The 17227-nt window shown below is 41.4% G+C and overlaps 5 non-coding genes and 1 pseudogene across 5 annotated transcripts; all 6 read right to left on the bottom strand.

The window, feature by feature from the left end:
- Positions 1–123: 123 nt before the first annotated feature.
- On the bottom strand, positions 124–341 carry LOC130120180 (small nucleolar RNA U3). Its single transcript, XR_008810902.1, has one exon. It is a non-coding gene; the product is annotated as a small nucleolar RNA U3 (small nucleolar RNA).
- A 3989-nt stretch (positions 342–4330) lies between these two features.
- LOC130120206 (small nucleolar RNA U3) lies at positions 4331–4542 on the bottom strand. Its single transcript, XR_008810926.1, has one exon. It is a non-coding gene; the product is annotated as a small nucleolar RNA U3 (small nucleolar RNA).
- Positions 4543–6886: 2344 nt separating this feature from the next.
- On the bottom strand, positions 6887–7062 carry LOC130120212 (small nucleolar RNA U3; annotated as a pseudogene).
- Positions 7063–8083: 1021 nt separating this feature from the next.
- On the bottom strand, positions 8084–8299 carry LOC130120215 (small nucleolar RNA U3). Its single transcript, XR_008810930.1, has one exon. It is a non-coding gene; the product is annotated as a small nucleolar RNA U3 (small nucleolar RNA).
- Positions 8300–10991: 2692 nt separating this feature from the next.
- On the bottom strand, positions 10992–11209 carry LOC130120176 (small nucleolar RNA U3). Its single transcript, XR_008810898.1, has one exon. It is a non-coding gene; the product is annotated as a small nucleolar RNA U3 (small nucleolar RNA).
- Positions 11210–13866: 2657 nt separating this feature from the next.
- Positions 13867–14084, bottom strand: LOC130120179 (small nucleolar RNA U3). Its single transcript, XR_008810901.1, has one exon. It is a non-coding gene; the product is annotated as a small nucleolar RNA U3 (small nucleolar RNA).
- Positions 14085–17227: the final 3143 nt, after the last annotated feature.

Here is a 17227-nt window from a genome sequence, read left to right as displayed (position 1 = left end):
TTGTTTGTTTTGTTTTTTTTTCAAATTGAACTTTTCTGCAATTACAATTTAATGTTTTAAGAGTTAAGAGTAAGGTTTAGGGTTAGATCAAATTGATGAATTTCTGCACTTTTTTTCCTTTTTACCACTCAGAACATGCCCCTTCTCTTGATGCTCCCATAAAAGGAACATTGAACGTCATCTAAAGCACAGAGCTTGTGATTAAACAACTTCTCTGTACCCGCTTAGCGCTCAGGAAGAAGCACCCCAGCTCATCATGGTGGGTGGCGGGACTCGCACTTTAGAAAAACATTTCTCAAGATGAAAACTAAAGAAATTATCCCCGAACTTAGTATTAGATTTTGATAAACTCAATGGATGGCTCCATATCTTTCGGTTACGGTTGGGGTAAGAGTTTTATCTGCTCTGGCAGACAATACCACAGCAATAGAGACCAACTCGTCGCAGTAGCCAAGCCAACCACAGCAATGGTATTTCTGATGGAAAGTAGAGAGCTTCTCAGAGTAAAAGCTTTGCATAAAATTAACGGACAGTGCTTTCTACATGTTTCGCTTGAGGTAGGATTTGGGTTAGGTTAAGGGTTTTATCTGCTCAGCCACACAATCCCAAAGAAAATACCACACCAACAGAGACAAACTCTTCATAGTAGCCAAACTAACCACAGCAAAGTCATGTCTGATGGAAAGTACCGAGCTTCTCGGAGTGATAGTTCCGGATGAAATTAACAGACGACTCTTTCTACATGTTTCACGTAAGAGTAAGGGTTTTATCTGCTCAGCCAGATAATCCCAAAGAAATACCACAGCAACAGACAGTCTTGCTGGTAGCCAAGTCAACCATGGCAATGGCATTTCTGATGGAGAGTAGCAAGCTTCTCGCAGCAATAGTTTTGGGTAAAATAAACGGATGGCTCTTTCTACATGTTTCGCTTAGCGTTTTATCAGCTCAGGCAGTCAATCACACAGAGAACACCACAGCAACAGAGACTAACTCTTCGTAGTAGCCAAGCTAACTACGGCAATGGCATTCCTGATGGAACGTACCAAGTTTCTTGCAGTGAAAGTTTTGGATACAATTAATGAAAGGCTATTCTACATATTTCACTTATAGTAAGGGTTTTATCTATTCAGTCGGACAATCCCGCAGAAACACAATAGAAACAGAGACTAACTCTTCATGGTAGCGAAGCAAACCAAGGCAATGTCATTACTGAGGGAAGGTACCAAGATTCTCGGAGTGAAAGTTTTGGATAAAATTACTGGACAGTTCTTTCCACATATTTCGCTTAGTGTAAGGGTTATATCAGCTTAGGCAGACAATTACACAGAGAACACCACAGCAACAGAGACTAACTCTTCGTAGTTGCCAAGCTCAACACAGCAATGGCATTACTGATGGAAAGTACCAAGCTTCTCAGAGTCTAAGTTTTGGATAAAATTAATGAACGCCTCTTTCTACATGTTTCGCTTAGCGTAAGGGTTTCATCAGCTCAGGCAGTCAATCGCACAGAGAATACCATAGCAACAGACACCAACTCTTCGCAGTAGCCAAGCTAACCATAGGAATGGCATTTCGGATGGAAAGTACCAAGCTTCTCGGAGTGAAAGTTTTGGATAACGTCAATGGACAGCTCTTTGTACATGTTTCGCTTAGCATTCGTGTTTTATCAGCTCAGGCAGTCAATCGCACAGAGAACACCACAGCAACAGAGACTAAATCTTCGTAGTAGCCAGGCTTACTACGGAAATGGCATTCCTGATGGGAAGTACCAAGCTTCTCGAAGTGAAAGTTTTGGATAACATTATTGGACGGCTCTTTCTTCATGTTTCACTTATGGTAAGGGTTTTATCTGTTCAGTCGGACAATCGCGCAGAAATACAACAGCAACAGAGACTAACTCTTTGTGGTAGCCAAGCAATCCAGGACAATGGCATTACTGAAGAAAAGTACCAAGATTCTCGGAGTGAAAGCTTTGGATAAAATTACTGGACAGCTCTTTCTACATGTGTCGCATAGTATAAGGGTTTTTATCAGCTCAGGCAGACAATCGCACAGAGAACACCACAGCAACAGAGACTAACTCTTCGTAGTAGCCAAGCTAACTACAGCAATGGCATTCCTGATGGAAAGTACCAAGCTTCTCGGAGTGAAAGTTTTGTATAACATTAATGGACGGCTCTTTCTACATGTTTCACTTACGGTAAGGGTTTTATCTGTTCAGGCGGACAAACCCACAGAAATACAACAACAACAACAGAGACTAACTCTCTTCGTGGTAGCCAAGCTAACCACAGCAATGGCATTTCTGATGGAAAGTACCAAGCTTTTTGGAGGGAAAGATTTGGGTAAAATTAATGCCCGGCGTTTTTACATATTTCGCTTAGTGTAAGCGTTTTATCCATTTAGGCGGACAATCCCTCAGAAATACAACAGCAACAGAGACCAACTCTTCGTGGTAGCCAAGCTAACCACGGCAATGGAATTTCTGAAGCAAAGAACCGAGCTTCTTGGGCTGAATGTTTTGCATAAAATTAACGGACGGCTCTTCCTACATGTTTTGGTTGGGTTAGGTCAAGTATGTTACCTGTGTAAGCAGACAATCGCAGAAATACAACAGCAACAGAGACTAACTCTTCATTGTAGCCAAGCTAACTACGAAAATGGAATTTCTGATGGAAAGTACCAAGCTACTCGTAGTAAAAGTTTTGGATAAAATTACTGGACGGCTTTTTCTATATATTTCGCTTAGTTGTAAGGGCATTATCTGCTCAGGCAGACAATCGCACAGAGAATACCACAGCAACAGAGACCAACTCTTTGCAGTAGCGAAGCTAACCACCGCAATGGCATTTCTTAAGGAAAGAACCGACCTTCGACTGAAAATTTTGGATGAAATAAACGGAGTGCTTTCTATATGTTTCGCTTAGAGTAATGGGTTTATCTGTTTAGGCGGACAATCCCTCAGAAATAGAACAGCGACAGAGACTTAACTCTTCGTGGTAGCCAAGGTAACCATGGCAATGGCATTTTTGAAGGAAAAACCGAGCATCTTGGAGTGAGAGTTTTGGACAAAATTAACGGATGGCTCTTAGATGTTTTGGTTGGGTTAGGGCAAGTGTGTTACCTGTTTAAGCAGATAATCGCACAGAGAATACCATAGCAACAGAGACTAACTCTTCATTGTAGCCAAGCTAACCACAGCAATGGCATTTATGATGGAAATTAGAGGTACTCGTAGTAAAAATTTTGAATAAAATTACTGAACGGCTCTCTCAACATATTTCAGTTAGTATAAGGGTTTTATCAGCTCAGGCAGTCAATCACACAGAGAACACCACAGCAACAGAGACTAACTCTTTGTCGTACCCAAGCTAACTACGGCAATGGCATTCCTGATGGAAAGTACCAAGCTTCTCGGAGTGACAGTTTTGGATAACATTAATGGACGGCTCTTTCTAAATGTTTCACTTATGGTAAGGGTTTTATCTGTTCAGGCAGACAATCCCGCAGAAATACAACAGCAATAGAGACTGTCTGCCTAAGCAGATAAAACCCTTATACTAAACCTATCCCAACCCTTACAAAAACATGTAGAAAGAGCCAGCCGCTAATTATATCTGAACCAAACGCTCCGAAACACTCAGAATATTCCACCAGAAATACCATTGCCGTGGTTAGCTTGGCTCCTGCTAAGAATTAATCCCACAAATAATACCATAGCAACAGAGACTGTCTTGGAGGTTGCCAAGCCAACAATAGCATTTCTGATGGAAAGTACAGAGCTTCTCGGTATGCAAGATTTGGATAAAACTAACAGACGGCTCTTTCAACACGTTTGAGTTGGGTTTGTATTAGGGTAAAGGTTTTATCTGCTCAGGCAGCAAATCCCACAGAAAACCCCTCAGCAACAGAGACCAACTCTTGGCAGTAGCCAAGCTAACCACAGCAACAGCATTTCAGATTGAAAATACTAGGTTAACTTTATGGTTAGGATTGAATGCCAGAGCCAACACATGTCAACTGAGCACCTCTGCCAATGCCCAAGTGCTGGATTAGAAATACACCCAGGATTAGGGATATGGATAGATTGGTTAAGTCTAGGAGCAAATTGGGTGTTTATTCGTTATAACTGATCTCCCTTTGTCTTATATCTTGATTACTTTATCCCGTTTTAAACTTGAAAAGTTGTTGGTGGGGTTTGAAACAATGCAAGTGTTTTTTGTTTGTTTTTTTTTTTAATTGAACTTTTCTGCAATTGCAATTTAATGTTTTAAGAGTTAAGACTAAGGTTTAGATCAAATTGATGATTTTCTGCACTTTTTTCCGTTTTACCATTCAGAACATGCCCCTTCTCTTGATGCTCCCATGAAAGGAACATTGAACATCATCTAAAGCATAGAGCTTGTGACTAAACCACGTCTCTGTACCCGCTTAGCGCTCAGGAAGAAGTACCCCAGCTCATCGTCGTGGGTGGCAGGACTCACTTTAGAAAAACATTTCTCACGATAAAACTAAAGAACCTATCCCTGAAAATAGGATTAGGTTTGGCTAAACGTAACGCATGGCTCTATATCTTTGGGTTAGGGTAAGGGTTTCATCTGCTCTGGCACACAATCCTACAGAGAATACCACAGGAAGACACCAACTCGTCGCAGTAGCCAAGCTAACCATGGCAATGGCATTTCTGATGGAAAGTACTGAGCTTTTCAGAGTAAAAGATTTGCATAAAATGAACAAAGAGAGCTTTCTACATGTTTCACTTGAGATAAGGTTTGGGTTAGGGCTTATCTGCTCAGTCAGACAATCCCACAAAAAAATACGACAACAGAGAATAACTCTTAGCAGTAGCCAAGCTATCCATGACAGTCATTTCTGATGGAAATACTGAGATTTTCCAACTGAAAGGTTTGGATAAAATTAACAGATTGCCCTTTCTACATCTTTCGTTTAGGGATGAGTTAGGCTAAGAGTATTGTCTGCTCAGGCAAACAATACAACAGACAATACCACATCAACAGCGACTACCTCTTCGCAGTAACATTTCTGAACATGGAGTGATAGTTTCAGATAAAATTAATGGATTGCTCTTTCTAGATGTTTCGGTTGGGATAGGGTTAGGGTTTCACCTGCTAAAGCAGAAAATCTTACAGAGAATACCACTGCAACAGAGAATAACTTCGATAGACAAGCTAACCACGGTAATGGTATTTCAGATGGAATGTACCAAGCTGCTCAGAATAAAATCTTGTAATAAAATTAATGGACGGCTCCTTCTACATGTTTCGCTTAGGGTAAGTGTTTTATCAGCTCAGGTAGACAATCAAACAGAGAACACCACAGCAACAGAGTCTAACTCTTCATAGTAGCCAAACTAACCACAACAATGTCATTTCTGATGTAAAGTACCGAGCTTCTCGGAGTGATAGTTCCGGATGAAATTAACAGATGACTCTTTCTACATGTTTCACTTAAGAGAAAGGGTTTTATCTGCTCAGCCGGATAATCCCATAGAAGTACCACAGTACCAGACAGTGTTCGTGGTAGCCAAGCCAACCACGGCAATGGCATTTCTGACGGAGAGCAGTGAGCTTGTCGCTGCGATAGTTTTGGGTAAAATAAACGGATGGTTCTTTCTACATACATGTTTGGGTTGGGTTAGGGTCAGTGTTTTACCTGCTCAGGCAGACAATCCCACAGCGACAGAGACTACCACTTCGCGGTAGCCAAGCTAAACACAGAAATGACAATTTTGAAATAAAGTACCGAATTCTCGTAGTCAATTTTGGATCAAATTAACTGATGACTTTCTTCATGTTTTGGTTGACGTAGGGTTTGGGATTGGTTAAGGGTTTTATCTACTCAGGCAAACAATCTCAGAGCAACAGAGACTAACTCTTCGCAGTAGCCAGGCTAACCACGGCAATCGGATTTCTGATGGAAAGTACCAAGCTTCTCGGAGTGAAAGTCTTGGATAAAATTAACGGACGGCTCCTTCCATGTTTCGCTTAGTTTAAGGGTTTTATCAGCTCAGGCAGACAATCGCACAGAGAATACCACAGCAACAGAGACCAAATCTTCGCAGTAGCCAAACTAACCACAGCAATGGCATTTCTGATGGAAAGTACCAAGCTTCTCGGAGTGAAAGTTTTGGATAAAATTAATGGAAGGCTCTTTCTACATGTTTCACTTATGGTAAGAGTTTTATCAGCTCAGGCAGACAATCGCACAGAGAATACCACAGCAATAGAGACCAACTCGTCGCAGTAGCCAAGCTAACCACGCCAATTGCATTCCTGAAGGAAAGAACCAAGCTTCTCGTAGTAAAAGTTTTGGAAATAAATCAACGGATGGTCCTTGCTACATGTTTCGGTTGACATAGTGTTTGAGTTTAGTGTCAAGTGTTTCTGCTCAGGCGGACAGTGCCCAAGCACTGGCTCAGCGATACCCCAATATGAGAGTTATGGAGAGATTGATGGGTTCAATTTGGATATTTTTTTCTTCTTTACAACTGATCTGCCACTGTCCTGTATTTTGATTAGTTTATCCCGTGTTAAACTTGAAAAATTGCTGGTGAGGTTTGGAGCATTATAAACCTTTTTTTTTTAAAATTGAAGTTCTCTGCTATGGCAGTTTGTTATTAGAGTTATGTTTCAATAAAATAGATAGATTTCTCCATTTTACCAATCAGAGGATGCATCTTGCCTCAAAAGCACACAGCTTGAGATTATCCACCGTTTATCCTGATTTAAACTTGAAAAGTTCTTGATGGGGTTTGGAGCATAAGTGATTTTTTTTTTAATTGAAATTCACTGCTATTGCAGGTTAATGTTTTTAGAGTTAGGTTTAAAATAAAAGTAATTGATGGCTTTCTCAATTTTTTTCTTTTACCACTCAGAGCACACTCTGCCTCAAAAGCACAGAGCTTGTAATCAAATCACTTCGCTGTACCTGCTTCATGCTCAGGAAGAAGCACCGCAGCGCATCATCGTGGGTGGCGGACTCACACTTAGAAACATTTTTCAAGCCAAGAACGACAGAAATGACCGCTGAAAGTGTAGTCTTCTGAATCTTTTGGTTAGGATTAGGTTTGCATAATTTGATGGAAATTGCATTTCTGATGGAAAGTACCGAGCTTCTCGAAATGAAAGTTTTGGATAAAATTAATGGAGGTCTCTTTCTACATCTTTTGGCCAGGGTTGGCGTAGGGTTACAATGAGGGTTTTTCCTACTCAAAAGTAGTTCCACAGAGAATACCACAGCAGCAGACACTGTCTGCCTGAGCAGATAAAACTCTTACACTAAACCTATCCCAACCCTTACAGAAAGATGTAGAAAGAGCCATCCATTAATTATATCCAAACCTTAAGCTCCGTGACATTATTTTCCATCAAATACCATTGCCGTGGTTAGCTTGACTTCTGCTAAGAATTAATCCCACAAAGAATACCATAGCAACAGAGACTGTCTTGGCGGTGCCAAGCTAACCATTGCAATGGCATTTCTGATGGAAAGTACAGAGCTTCTCGGTGTGAAAGGTTTGGATAAAAATCAACATACGGCTCTTTCAACACGTAAGGGTAGGGTTTGTGTTAAGGTAAAGGTTTTACCTGCTCAGGCAGAAAATCCCACAGCAACAGAGATTAACTCTTCATGTTAGCCACGCCAACCATGGCAATGGCATTTTTGATGGGAAATACTAGGCTTCTCCGAGTGAAAGGTAAGGGTTAGAGAATTGAATGCCAGAGCCAACACATGTCAACCAGGCGCCTCAACAATGCCCAAATACTGGCTTACAGATACCCCCAGGTTTAGGGTTACGAATTTGGAGAGAGTTTGATCGATTGAGTATAGGATCTATTTGGAGGTCGTTTATTCTTTACACTTGATCCCCCATTGTCTTCCCTCTTGATTAGTTTATCCCGTTTTAAACTTGAAAAGTTGTTGGTGGGGTTTGCAGCAATACAAGTGGATTTCTTTTATTGAATTGCACTTCTACAATTGTCATGTTTTTAGGGTTAGGACTAAGTTTTAGGGGTAGGTTTAGATAAAATTGATGAATTTCTACATTTTGCCCCTCCTTTTTACCACACCGAACAGGCTCCTTCCTCTTGATAACTCCTTAAAAGCAACACTGAACGGTCACCAAAAGCCCAGAGTGAGTGATTAAACCACTGCTCTGTACCTGCTTCGCGGTCAGGGAGAAGAACCCCAGGCTCATCATGGTGAGTGGCGAGACTCGCACTTTAGAAAAACATTTCTCAAGATAAAAACTAAAGAAATTATCCCCGAAATTACTGTTGGGTTTTGATAAACTCAATGGATGGCTCTATACCTTTCGGTTACGGTTGGGGTAAGAGTTTTATATGCTCTGGCAGACAATCCTACAGACAATACCACAGCAATAGAGACCAACTCGTCGCAGTAGCCAAGCTAACCACGACAATGGTATTTCTGATGGAAAGTAGAGAGCTTCTCAGAGTAAAAGTTTCGCATAAAATTAACGGACAGCGCTTTCTACATGTTTGCTTGAGGTAGGATTTGGGTTAGGTTAAGGGTTTTATCTGCTCAGCCACAAAAACCCAAAGAAAATACCACACCAACAGAGACTAACTCTTCAGAGTAGCCTAACTAACCACAGCAAAGTCATTTCTGATGGAAAGTACCGAGCTTCTCGGAGTGATAGTTCCGGATGAAATTAACAGACGACTCTTTCTACATGTTTCACGTAAGAGTAAGGATTTTATCTGCTCAGCGAGATAATCCCAAAGAAATACCACAGCAACAGACAGTCTTGGTGGTAGCCAAGCCAACCATGGCAATGGCATTTCTGATGGAGAGTAGCAAGCTTCTCGCAGCGATAGTTTTGGGTAAAATAAACGGATGGCTCTTTCTACGTTTCGGTTGGTTTAGGGTAATTGTTTTACCTGCTCAGGCAGACAATCCCACACAGAATATCAAAGCAACAGAGACTAACACTTCACGGTAGCCAAGCTAAACACAGCAAGGAAAATTCAGAAATTAAGTACCGACTTATTCGTACTCGAAATTTTAGATCAAACTAACTGACATTCTTCATGTTTTGGTTGAGGGTTTTATCAGCTCATGAAAACTATCTCACAGCAACAGAGACTAACCCTTCGCAGTAGCAAAGCTCGCCACGGCAATGGCATTTCTGATGGAAAGTACCCAGCTTCTCGGAGTGACAGTTTTGGATCTTACTGACGCAAGCTCTTTCTACAACGTTTCGTTTTAGTTAGCATAAGTGTTTTACCTGCTCAGGCAGACAATCCCACAGCAACAGAGACTAACTTCATCGTAACCAAGCTAAATACAGCAATGGCACTGCTCTTCTCAAGTACCGACTTTCTGATTGACAGTTTCGGAAAAAAATGTCACGGAGGCTGTTTCTACATGTTTCACTTAGCGTAAGGGTTTTATCAACTCAGGCAGACAATCGCACAGAGAATACCACAGCAACAGAGACTAACTCTTCGTAGTAGCCAAGCTAACTACAGCAAATGGCATTACTGATGGAAATTACCAAGCTTCTCGGAGTGAAAGTTTTGGATAACATTAATGGACGGCTCTTTCTAAATGTTTCATTTATAGTAAGGATTTTATCTGTTCAGGCGGACAATCCCGCAGATATTACAATAGCAACAGAGACCAACTCTTCGTGGTAGCCAAGCTAACCACGGCAATGGCATTTCTGATGGAAAGTACCAAACCTCTCAGAGTATACGTTTTAGATAAAATTAATGGACGGCTCTTTCTACATTTTTCGCTTAGTTGTAAGGGTTTTATCAGCCAAACAATCACACAGAGAATACCAGAGCAACAAAGTCAAACTCTTCGCAGTAGCCATGGAGTAATAGTTTTGGATGAAATTAATGGACGACTCCGTCTACATATTTCGCTTAATTGTAAGGGTTTTATCAGCTCAGGCAGTCAATTGCACAGAACATACCACAGCAACAGAGAAAAACTCTTTGTAGTAGCCAAGCTAACTACGGCAATGGCATTCCTGATGGAAAGTACCAAGCTTCTCGGAGTGAAAGTTTTGGTTAACATTAATGGACGCGTCTTTCTACATGTTTCACTTATGGTAAGGGTTTTATCTGTTCAGGCGGACAATCCCGCAGAAATACAACAGCAACAGAGTGTCTGCCTAAGCAGATAAAACCCTTATACTAAACCTATCCCAACCCTTACAAAAACATGTAGAAAGAGCCAGCCGCCAATTATATCCGAACCACAAGCTCCGAAACACTCCGTATCTTCCACCAGAAATACCATTGCCGTGGTTAGCTTGGCTCCTGCTAAGAATTAATCCCACAAATAATACCATAGCAACAGAGACCGTCTTGGCGGTTGCCAAACTAATCACTGCAGTGGCATTTCTGATGCGAAGTACAGAGCTTCTCGGTATGCAAAATTTGGATACAATTAACAGACGGCTCTTTCAACACGTTTGGGTTGGGGTTTGTATTAGGGTAGAGGTTCTACCTGCTCAGGCAGCAAATCCCACAGAAAACCCCACAGCAAGAGACCAACTCTTCGCGGTAGCCAAGCTAACCACGGCTCCGGCATTTCACACTGAACATACTAGGTTAACTTTATGGTTAGGATTGAATGCCAGAGCCAACACATGTCAACTGAGCACCTCCGCCAATGCCCAAGTGCTGGATTAGAAATACCCCCAGGATTCGGGTTAGGGATATGGATAGAGTTTGATTGGTTAAGTCTGGGGGCAATTTGGGTGTTTATTCATTACAACTGATCTCCCAGTCTTATATCTTGATTACTTTATCCCGTTTTAAACTTGAAAGGTTGTTGGTGGGGTTTGGAACAATACAAGTGTTTGTCGTTTGTTTGTTTTGTTTTTTTTTCAAATTGAACTTTTCTGCAATTACAATTTAATGTTTTAAGAGTTAAGAGTAAGGTTTAGGGTTAGATCAAATTGATGAATTTCTGCACTTTTTTTCCTTTTTACCACTCAGAACATGCCCCTTCTCTTGATGCTCCCATAAAAGGAACATTGAACGTCATCTAAAGCACAGAGCTTGTGATTAAACAACTTCTCTGTACCCGCTTAGCGCTCAGGAAGAAGCACCCCAGCTCATCATGGTGGGTGGCGGGACTCGCACTTTAGAAAAACATTTCTCAAGATAAAAACTAAAGAAATTATCCCCGAACTTAGTATTAGATTTTGATAAACTCAATGGATGGCTCCATATCTTTCGGTTACCGTTGGGGTAAGAGTTTTATCTGCTCTGGCAGACAATACCACAGCAATAGAGACCAACTCGTCGCAGTAGCCAAGCCAACCACAGCAATGGTATTTCTGATGGAAAGTAGAGAGCTTCTCAGAGTAAAAGCTTTGCATAAAATTAACGGACAGTGCTTTCTACATATTTCGCTTGAGGTAGGATTTGGGTTAGGTTAAGGGTTTTATCTGCTCAGCCACACAATCCCAAAGAAAATACCACACCAACAGAGACAAACTCTTCATAGTAGCCAAACCACAGCAAAGTCATGTCTGATGGAAAGTACCGAGCTTCTCGGAGTGATAGTTCCGGATGAAATTAACAGACGACTCTTTCTACATGTTTCACGTAAGAGTAAGGGTTTTATCTGCTCAGCCAGATAACCCCAAAAAATACCACAGCAACAGACAGTCTTGGTGGTAGCCAATGGCGTTTCTGATGGAGAGTAGCAAGCTTCTCACAGCGATAGCTTTGGTTAAAATAAACGGATGGCTCTTTCTACATGTTTCAGTTGGTTTAGTGTAAGTGCTTTACCTGCTCAGGCAGACAATCCCACACAAAATAGCACAGCAACAGAGACTAACACTTCACGGTAGCCAAGCTAAACACAGCAAGGAAAATTCAGAAATTAAGTACCGACTTATTCGTACTCGAAATTTTAGATCAAACTAACTGACTTTCTTCATGTTTTGGTTGAGGGTTTTATCAGCTCAGGAAAACTCACAGCAACAGAGACTAACCCTTCGTAGTAGCAAAGCTCGCCACGGCAATGGCATTTCTGATGGAAAGTACCCAGCTTCTCGGAGTGACAGTTTTGGATCTTACTGACGTAAGCTCTTTCTACAACGTTTCGTTTTAGTTAGCATAAGTGTTTTACCCGCTCAGGCAGACAATCCCACAGCAACAGAGACTAACTTCATCGTAACCAAGCTAAATACAGCAATGGCACTGCTCTTCTCAAGTACCGACTTTTTGAGTGACAGTTTCGGAAAAAAAATGTCACGGAGGCTGTTTCTACATGTTTCACTTAGCGTAAGGGTTTTATCAGCTCAGGCAAACAATCGCACAGAGAATACCACAGCAACAGAGACTAACTCTTCGTAGTAGCCAAGCTAACTACAGCAAATGGCATTACTGATGGAAATTACCAAGCTTCTCGGAGTGAAAGTTTTGGATAACATTAATGGACGGCTCTTTCTAAATGTTTCATTTATAGTAAGGATTTTATCTGTTCAGGCGGACAATCCCGCAGATATTACAACAGCAACAGAGACCAACTCTTCGTGGTAGCCAAGCTAACCACGGCAATGGCATTTCTGATGGAAAGTACCAAACCTCTCAGAGTATACGTTTTAGATAAAATTAATGGACGGCTCTTTCTACATTTTTCGCTTAGTTGTAAGGGTTTTATCAGCCAAACAATCACACAGAGAATACCAGAGCAACAAAGTCAAACTCTTCGCAGTAGCCATGGAGTAATAGTTTTGGATGAAATTAATGGACGACTCCGTCTACATATTTCGCTTAATTGTAAGGGTTTTATCAGCTCAGGCAGTCAATTGCACAGAACATACCACAGCAACAGAGAAAAACTCTTTGTAGTAGCCAAGCTAACTACGGCAATGGCATTCCTGATGGAAAGTACCAAGCTTCTCGGAGTGAAAGTTTTGGTTAACATTAATGGACGCGATTTCTACATGTTTCACTTATGGTAAGGGTTTTATCTGTTCAGGCGGACAATCCCGCAGAAATACAACAGCAACAGAGACTGTCTGCCTAAGCAGATAAAACCCTTATACTAAACCTATCCCAACCCTTACAAAAACATGTAGAAAGAGCCAACCGCCAATTATATCCGAACCACAAGCTCCGAAACACTCCGTATCTTCCACCAGAAATACCATTGCCGTGGTTAGCTTGGCTCCTGCTAAGAATTAATCCCACAAATAATACCATAGCAACAGAGACTGTCTTGGCGGTTGCCAAACTAATCACTGCAGTGGCATTTCTGATGCGAAGTACAGAGCTTCTCGGAATGCAAAATTTGGATAAAATTAACAGACGGCTCTTTCAACACGTTTGGGTTGGGGTTTGTATTAGGGTAGAGGTTCTACCTGCTCAGGCAGCAAATCCCACAGAAAACCCCACAGCAAGAGACCAACTCTTCGCGGTAGCCAAACTAACCACGGCTCCGGCATTTCACACTGAACATACTAGGTTAACTTTATGGTTAGGGTTGAATGCCAGAGCCAACACATGTCAACTGAGCACCTCCGCCAATGCCCAAGTGCTGGATTAGAAATACCCCCAGGATTCGGGTTAGGGATATGGATAGAGTTTGATTGGTTAAGTCTGGGGGCAATTTGGGTGTTTATTCATTACAACTGATCTCCCAGTCTTATATCTTGATTACTTTATCCCGTTTTAAACTTGAAAGGTTGTTGGTGGGGTTTGGAACAATACAAGTGTTTGTCGTTTGTTTGTTTTGTTTTTTTTTCAAATTGAACTTTTCTGCAATTACAATTTAATGTTTTAAGAGTTAAGAGTAAGGTTTAGGGTTAGATCAAATTGATGAATTTCTGCACTTTTTTTCCTTTTTACCACTCAGAACATGCCCCTTCTCTTGATGCTCCCATAAAAGGAACATTGAACGTCATCTAAAGCACAGAGCTTGTGATTAAACAACTTCTCTGTACCCGCTTAGCGCTCAGGAAGAAGCACCCCAGCTCATCATGGTGGGTGGCGGGACTCGCACTTTAGAAAAACATTTCTCAAGATGAAAACTAAAGAAATTATCCCCGAACTTAGTATTAGATTTTGATAAACTCAATGGATGGCTCCATATCTTTCGGTTACGGTTGGGGTAAGAGTTTTATCTGCTCTGGCAGACAATACCACAGCAATAGAGACCAACTCGTCGCAGTAGCCAAGCCAACCACAGCAATGGTATTTCTGATGGAAAGTAGAGAGCTTCTCAGAGTAAAAGCTTTGCATAAAATTAACGGACAGTGCTTTCTACATGTTTCGCTTGAGGTAGGATTTGGGTTAGGTTAAGGGTTTTATCTGCTCAGCCACACAATCCCAAAGAAAATACCACACCAACAGAGACAAACTCTTCATAGTAGCCAAACTAACCACAGCAAAGTCATGTCTGATGGAAAGTACCGAGCTTCTCGGAGTGATAGTTCCGGATGAAATTAACAGACGACTCTTTCTACATGTTTCACGTAAGAGTAAGGGTTTTATCTGCTCAGCCAGATAATCCCAAAGAAATACCACAGCAACAGACAGTCTTGCTGGTAGCCAAGTCAACCATGGCAATGGCATTTCTGATGGAGAGTAGCAAGCTTCTCGCAGCAATAGTTTTGGGTAAAATAAACGGATGGCTCTTTCTACATGTTTCGCTTAGCGTTTTATCAGCTCAGGCAGTCAATCACACAGAGAACACCACAGCAACAGAGACTAACTCTTCGTAGTAGCCAAGCTAACTACGGCAATGGCATTCCTGATGGAACGTACCAAGTTTCTTGCAGTGAAAGTTTTGGATACAATTAATGAAAGGCTATTCTACATATTTCACTTATAGTAAGGGTTTTATCTATTCAGTCGGACAATCCCGCAGAAACACAATAGAAACAGAGACTAACTCTTCATGGTAGCGAAGCAAACCAAGGCAATGTCATTACTGAGGGAAGGTACCAAGATTCTCGGAGTGAAAGTTTTGGATAAAATTACTGGACAGTTCTTTCCACATATTTCGCTTAGTGTAAGGGTTATATCAGCTTAGGCAGACAATTACACAGAGAACACCACAGCAACAGAGACTAACTCTTCGTAGTTGCCAAGCTCAACACAGCAATGGCATTACTGATGGAAAGTACCAAGCTTCTCAGAGTCTAAGTTTTGGATAAAATTAATGAACGCCTCTTTCTACATGTTTCGCTTAGCGTAAGGGTTTCATCAGCTCAGGCAGTCAATCGCACAGAGAATACCATAGCAACAGACACCAACTCTTCGCAGTAGCCAAGCTAACCATAGGAATGGCATTTCGGATGGAAAGTACCAAGCTTCTCGGAGTGAAAGTTTTGGATAACGTCAATGGACAGCTCTTTGTACATGTTTCGCTTAGCATTCGTGTTTTATCAGCTCAGGCAGTCAATCGCACAGAGAACACCACAGCAACAGAGACTAAATCTTCGTAGTAGCCAGGCTTACTACGGAAATGGCATTCCTGATGGGAAGTACCAAGCTTCTCGAAGTGAAAGTTTTGGATAACATTATTGGACGGCTCTTTCTTCATGTTTCACTTATGGTAAGGGTTTTATCTGTTCAGTCGGACAATCGCGCAGAAATACAACAGCAACAGAGACTAACTCTTTGTGGTAGCCAAGCAATCCAGGACAATGGCATTACTGAAGAAAAGTACCAAGATTCTCGGAGTGAAAGCTTTGGATAAAATTACTGGACAGCTCTTTCTACATGTGTCGCATAGTATAAGGGTTTTTATCAGCTCAGGCAGACAATCGCACAGAGAACACCACAGCAACAGAGACTAACTCTTCGTAGTAGCCAAGCTAACTACAGCAATGGCATTCCTGATGGAAAGTACCAAGCTTCTCGGAGTGAAAGTTTTGTATAACATTAATGGACGGCTCTTTCTACATGTTTCACTTACGGTAAGGGTTTTATCTGTTCAGGCGGACAAACCCACAGAAATACAACAACAACAACAGAGACTAACTCTCTTCGTGGTAGCCAAGCTAACCACAGCAATGGCATTTCTGATGGAAAGTACCAAGCTTTTTGGAGGGAAAGATTTGGGTAAAATTAATGCCCGGCGTTTTTACATATTTCGCTTAGTGTAAGCGTTTTATCCATTTAGGCGGACAATCCCTCAGAAATACAACAGCAACAGAGACCAACTCTTCGTGGTAGCCAAGCTAACCACGGCAATGGAATTTCTGAAGCAAAGAACCGAGCTTCTTGGGCTGAATGTTTTGCATAAAATTAACGGACGGCTCTTCCTACATGTTTTGGTTGGGTTAGGTCAAGTATGTTACCTGTGTAAGCAGACAATCGCAGAAATACAACAGCAACAGAGACTAACTCTTCATTGTAGCCAAGCTAACTACGAAAATGGAATTTCTGATGGAAAGTACCAAGCTACTCGTAGTAAAAGTTTTGGATAAAATTACTGGACGGCTTTTTCTATATATTTCGCTTAGTTGTAAGGGCATTATCTGCTCAGGCAGACAATCGCACAGAGAATACCACAGCAACAGAGACCAACTCTTTGCAGTAGCGAAGCTAACCACCGCAATGGCATTTCTTAAGGAAAGAACCGACCTTCGACTGAAAATTTTGGATGAAATAAACGGAGTGCTTTCTATATGTTTCGCTTAGAGTAATGGGTTTATCTGTTTAGGCGGACAATCCCTCAGAAATAGAACAGCGACAGAGACTTAACTCTTCGTGGTAGCCAAGGTAACCATGGCAATGGCATTTTTGAAGGAAAAACCGAGCATCTTGGAGTGAGAGTTTTGGACAAAATTAACGGATGGCTCTTAGATGTTTTGGTTGGGTTAGGGCAAGTGTGTTACCTGTTTAAGCAGATAATCGCACAGAGAATACCATAGCAACAGAGACTAACTCTTCATTGTAGCCAAGCTAACCACAGCAATGGCATTTATGATGGAAATTAGAGGTACTCGTAGTAAAAATTTTGAATAAAATTACTGAACGGCTCTCTCAACATATTTCAGTTAGTATAAGGGTTTTATCAGCTCAGGCAGTCAATCACACAGAGAACACCACAGCAACAGAGACTAACTCTTTGTCGTACCCAAGCTAACTACGGCAATGGCATTCCTGATGGAAAGTACCAAGCTTCTCGGAGTGACAGTTTTGGATAACATTAATGGACGGCTCTTTCTAAATGTTTCACTTATGGTAAGGGTTTT

This window comes from Lampris incognitus, chromosome 10, assembly GCF_029633865.1.
Source record: "Lampris incognitus isolate fLamInc1 chromosome 10, fLamInc1.hap2, whole genome shotgun sequence".
NCBI lineage: Eukaryota > Metazoa > Chordata > Actinopteri > Lampriformes > Lampridae > Lampris > Lampris incognitus.
The sequence above is the reverse complement of the archived record's forward strand: the minus strand, read 5'-3'. Positions and strand labels throughout refer to the sequence as shown.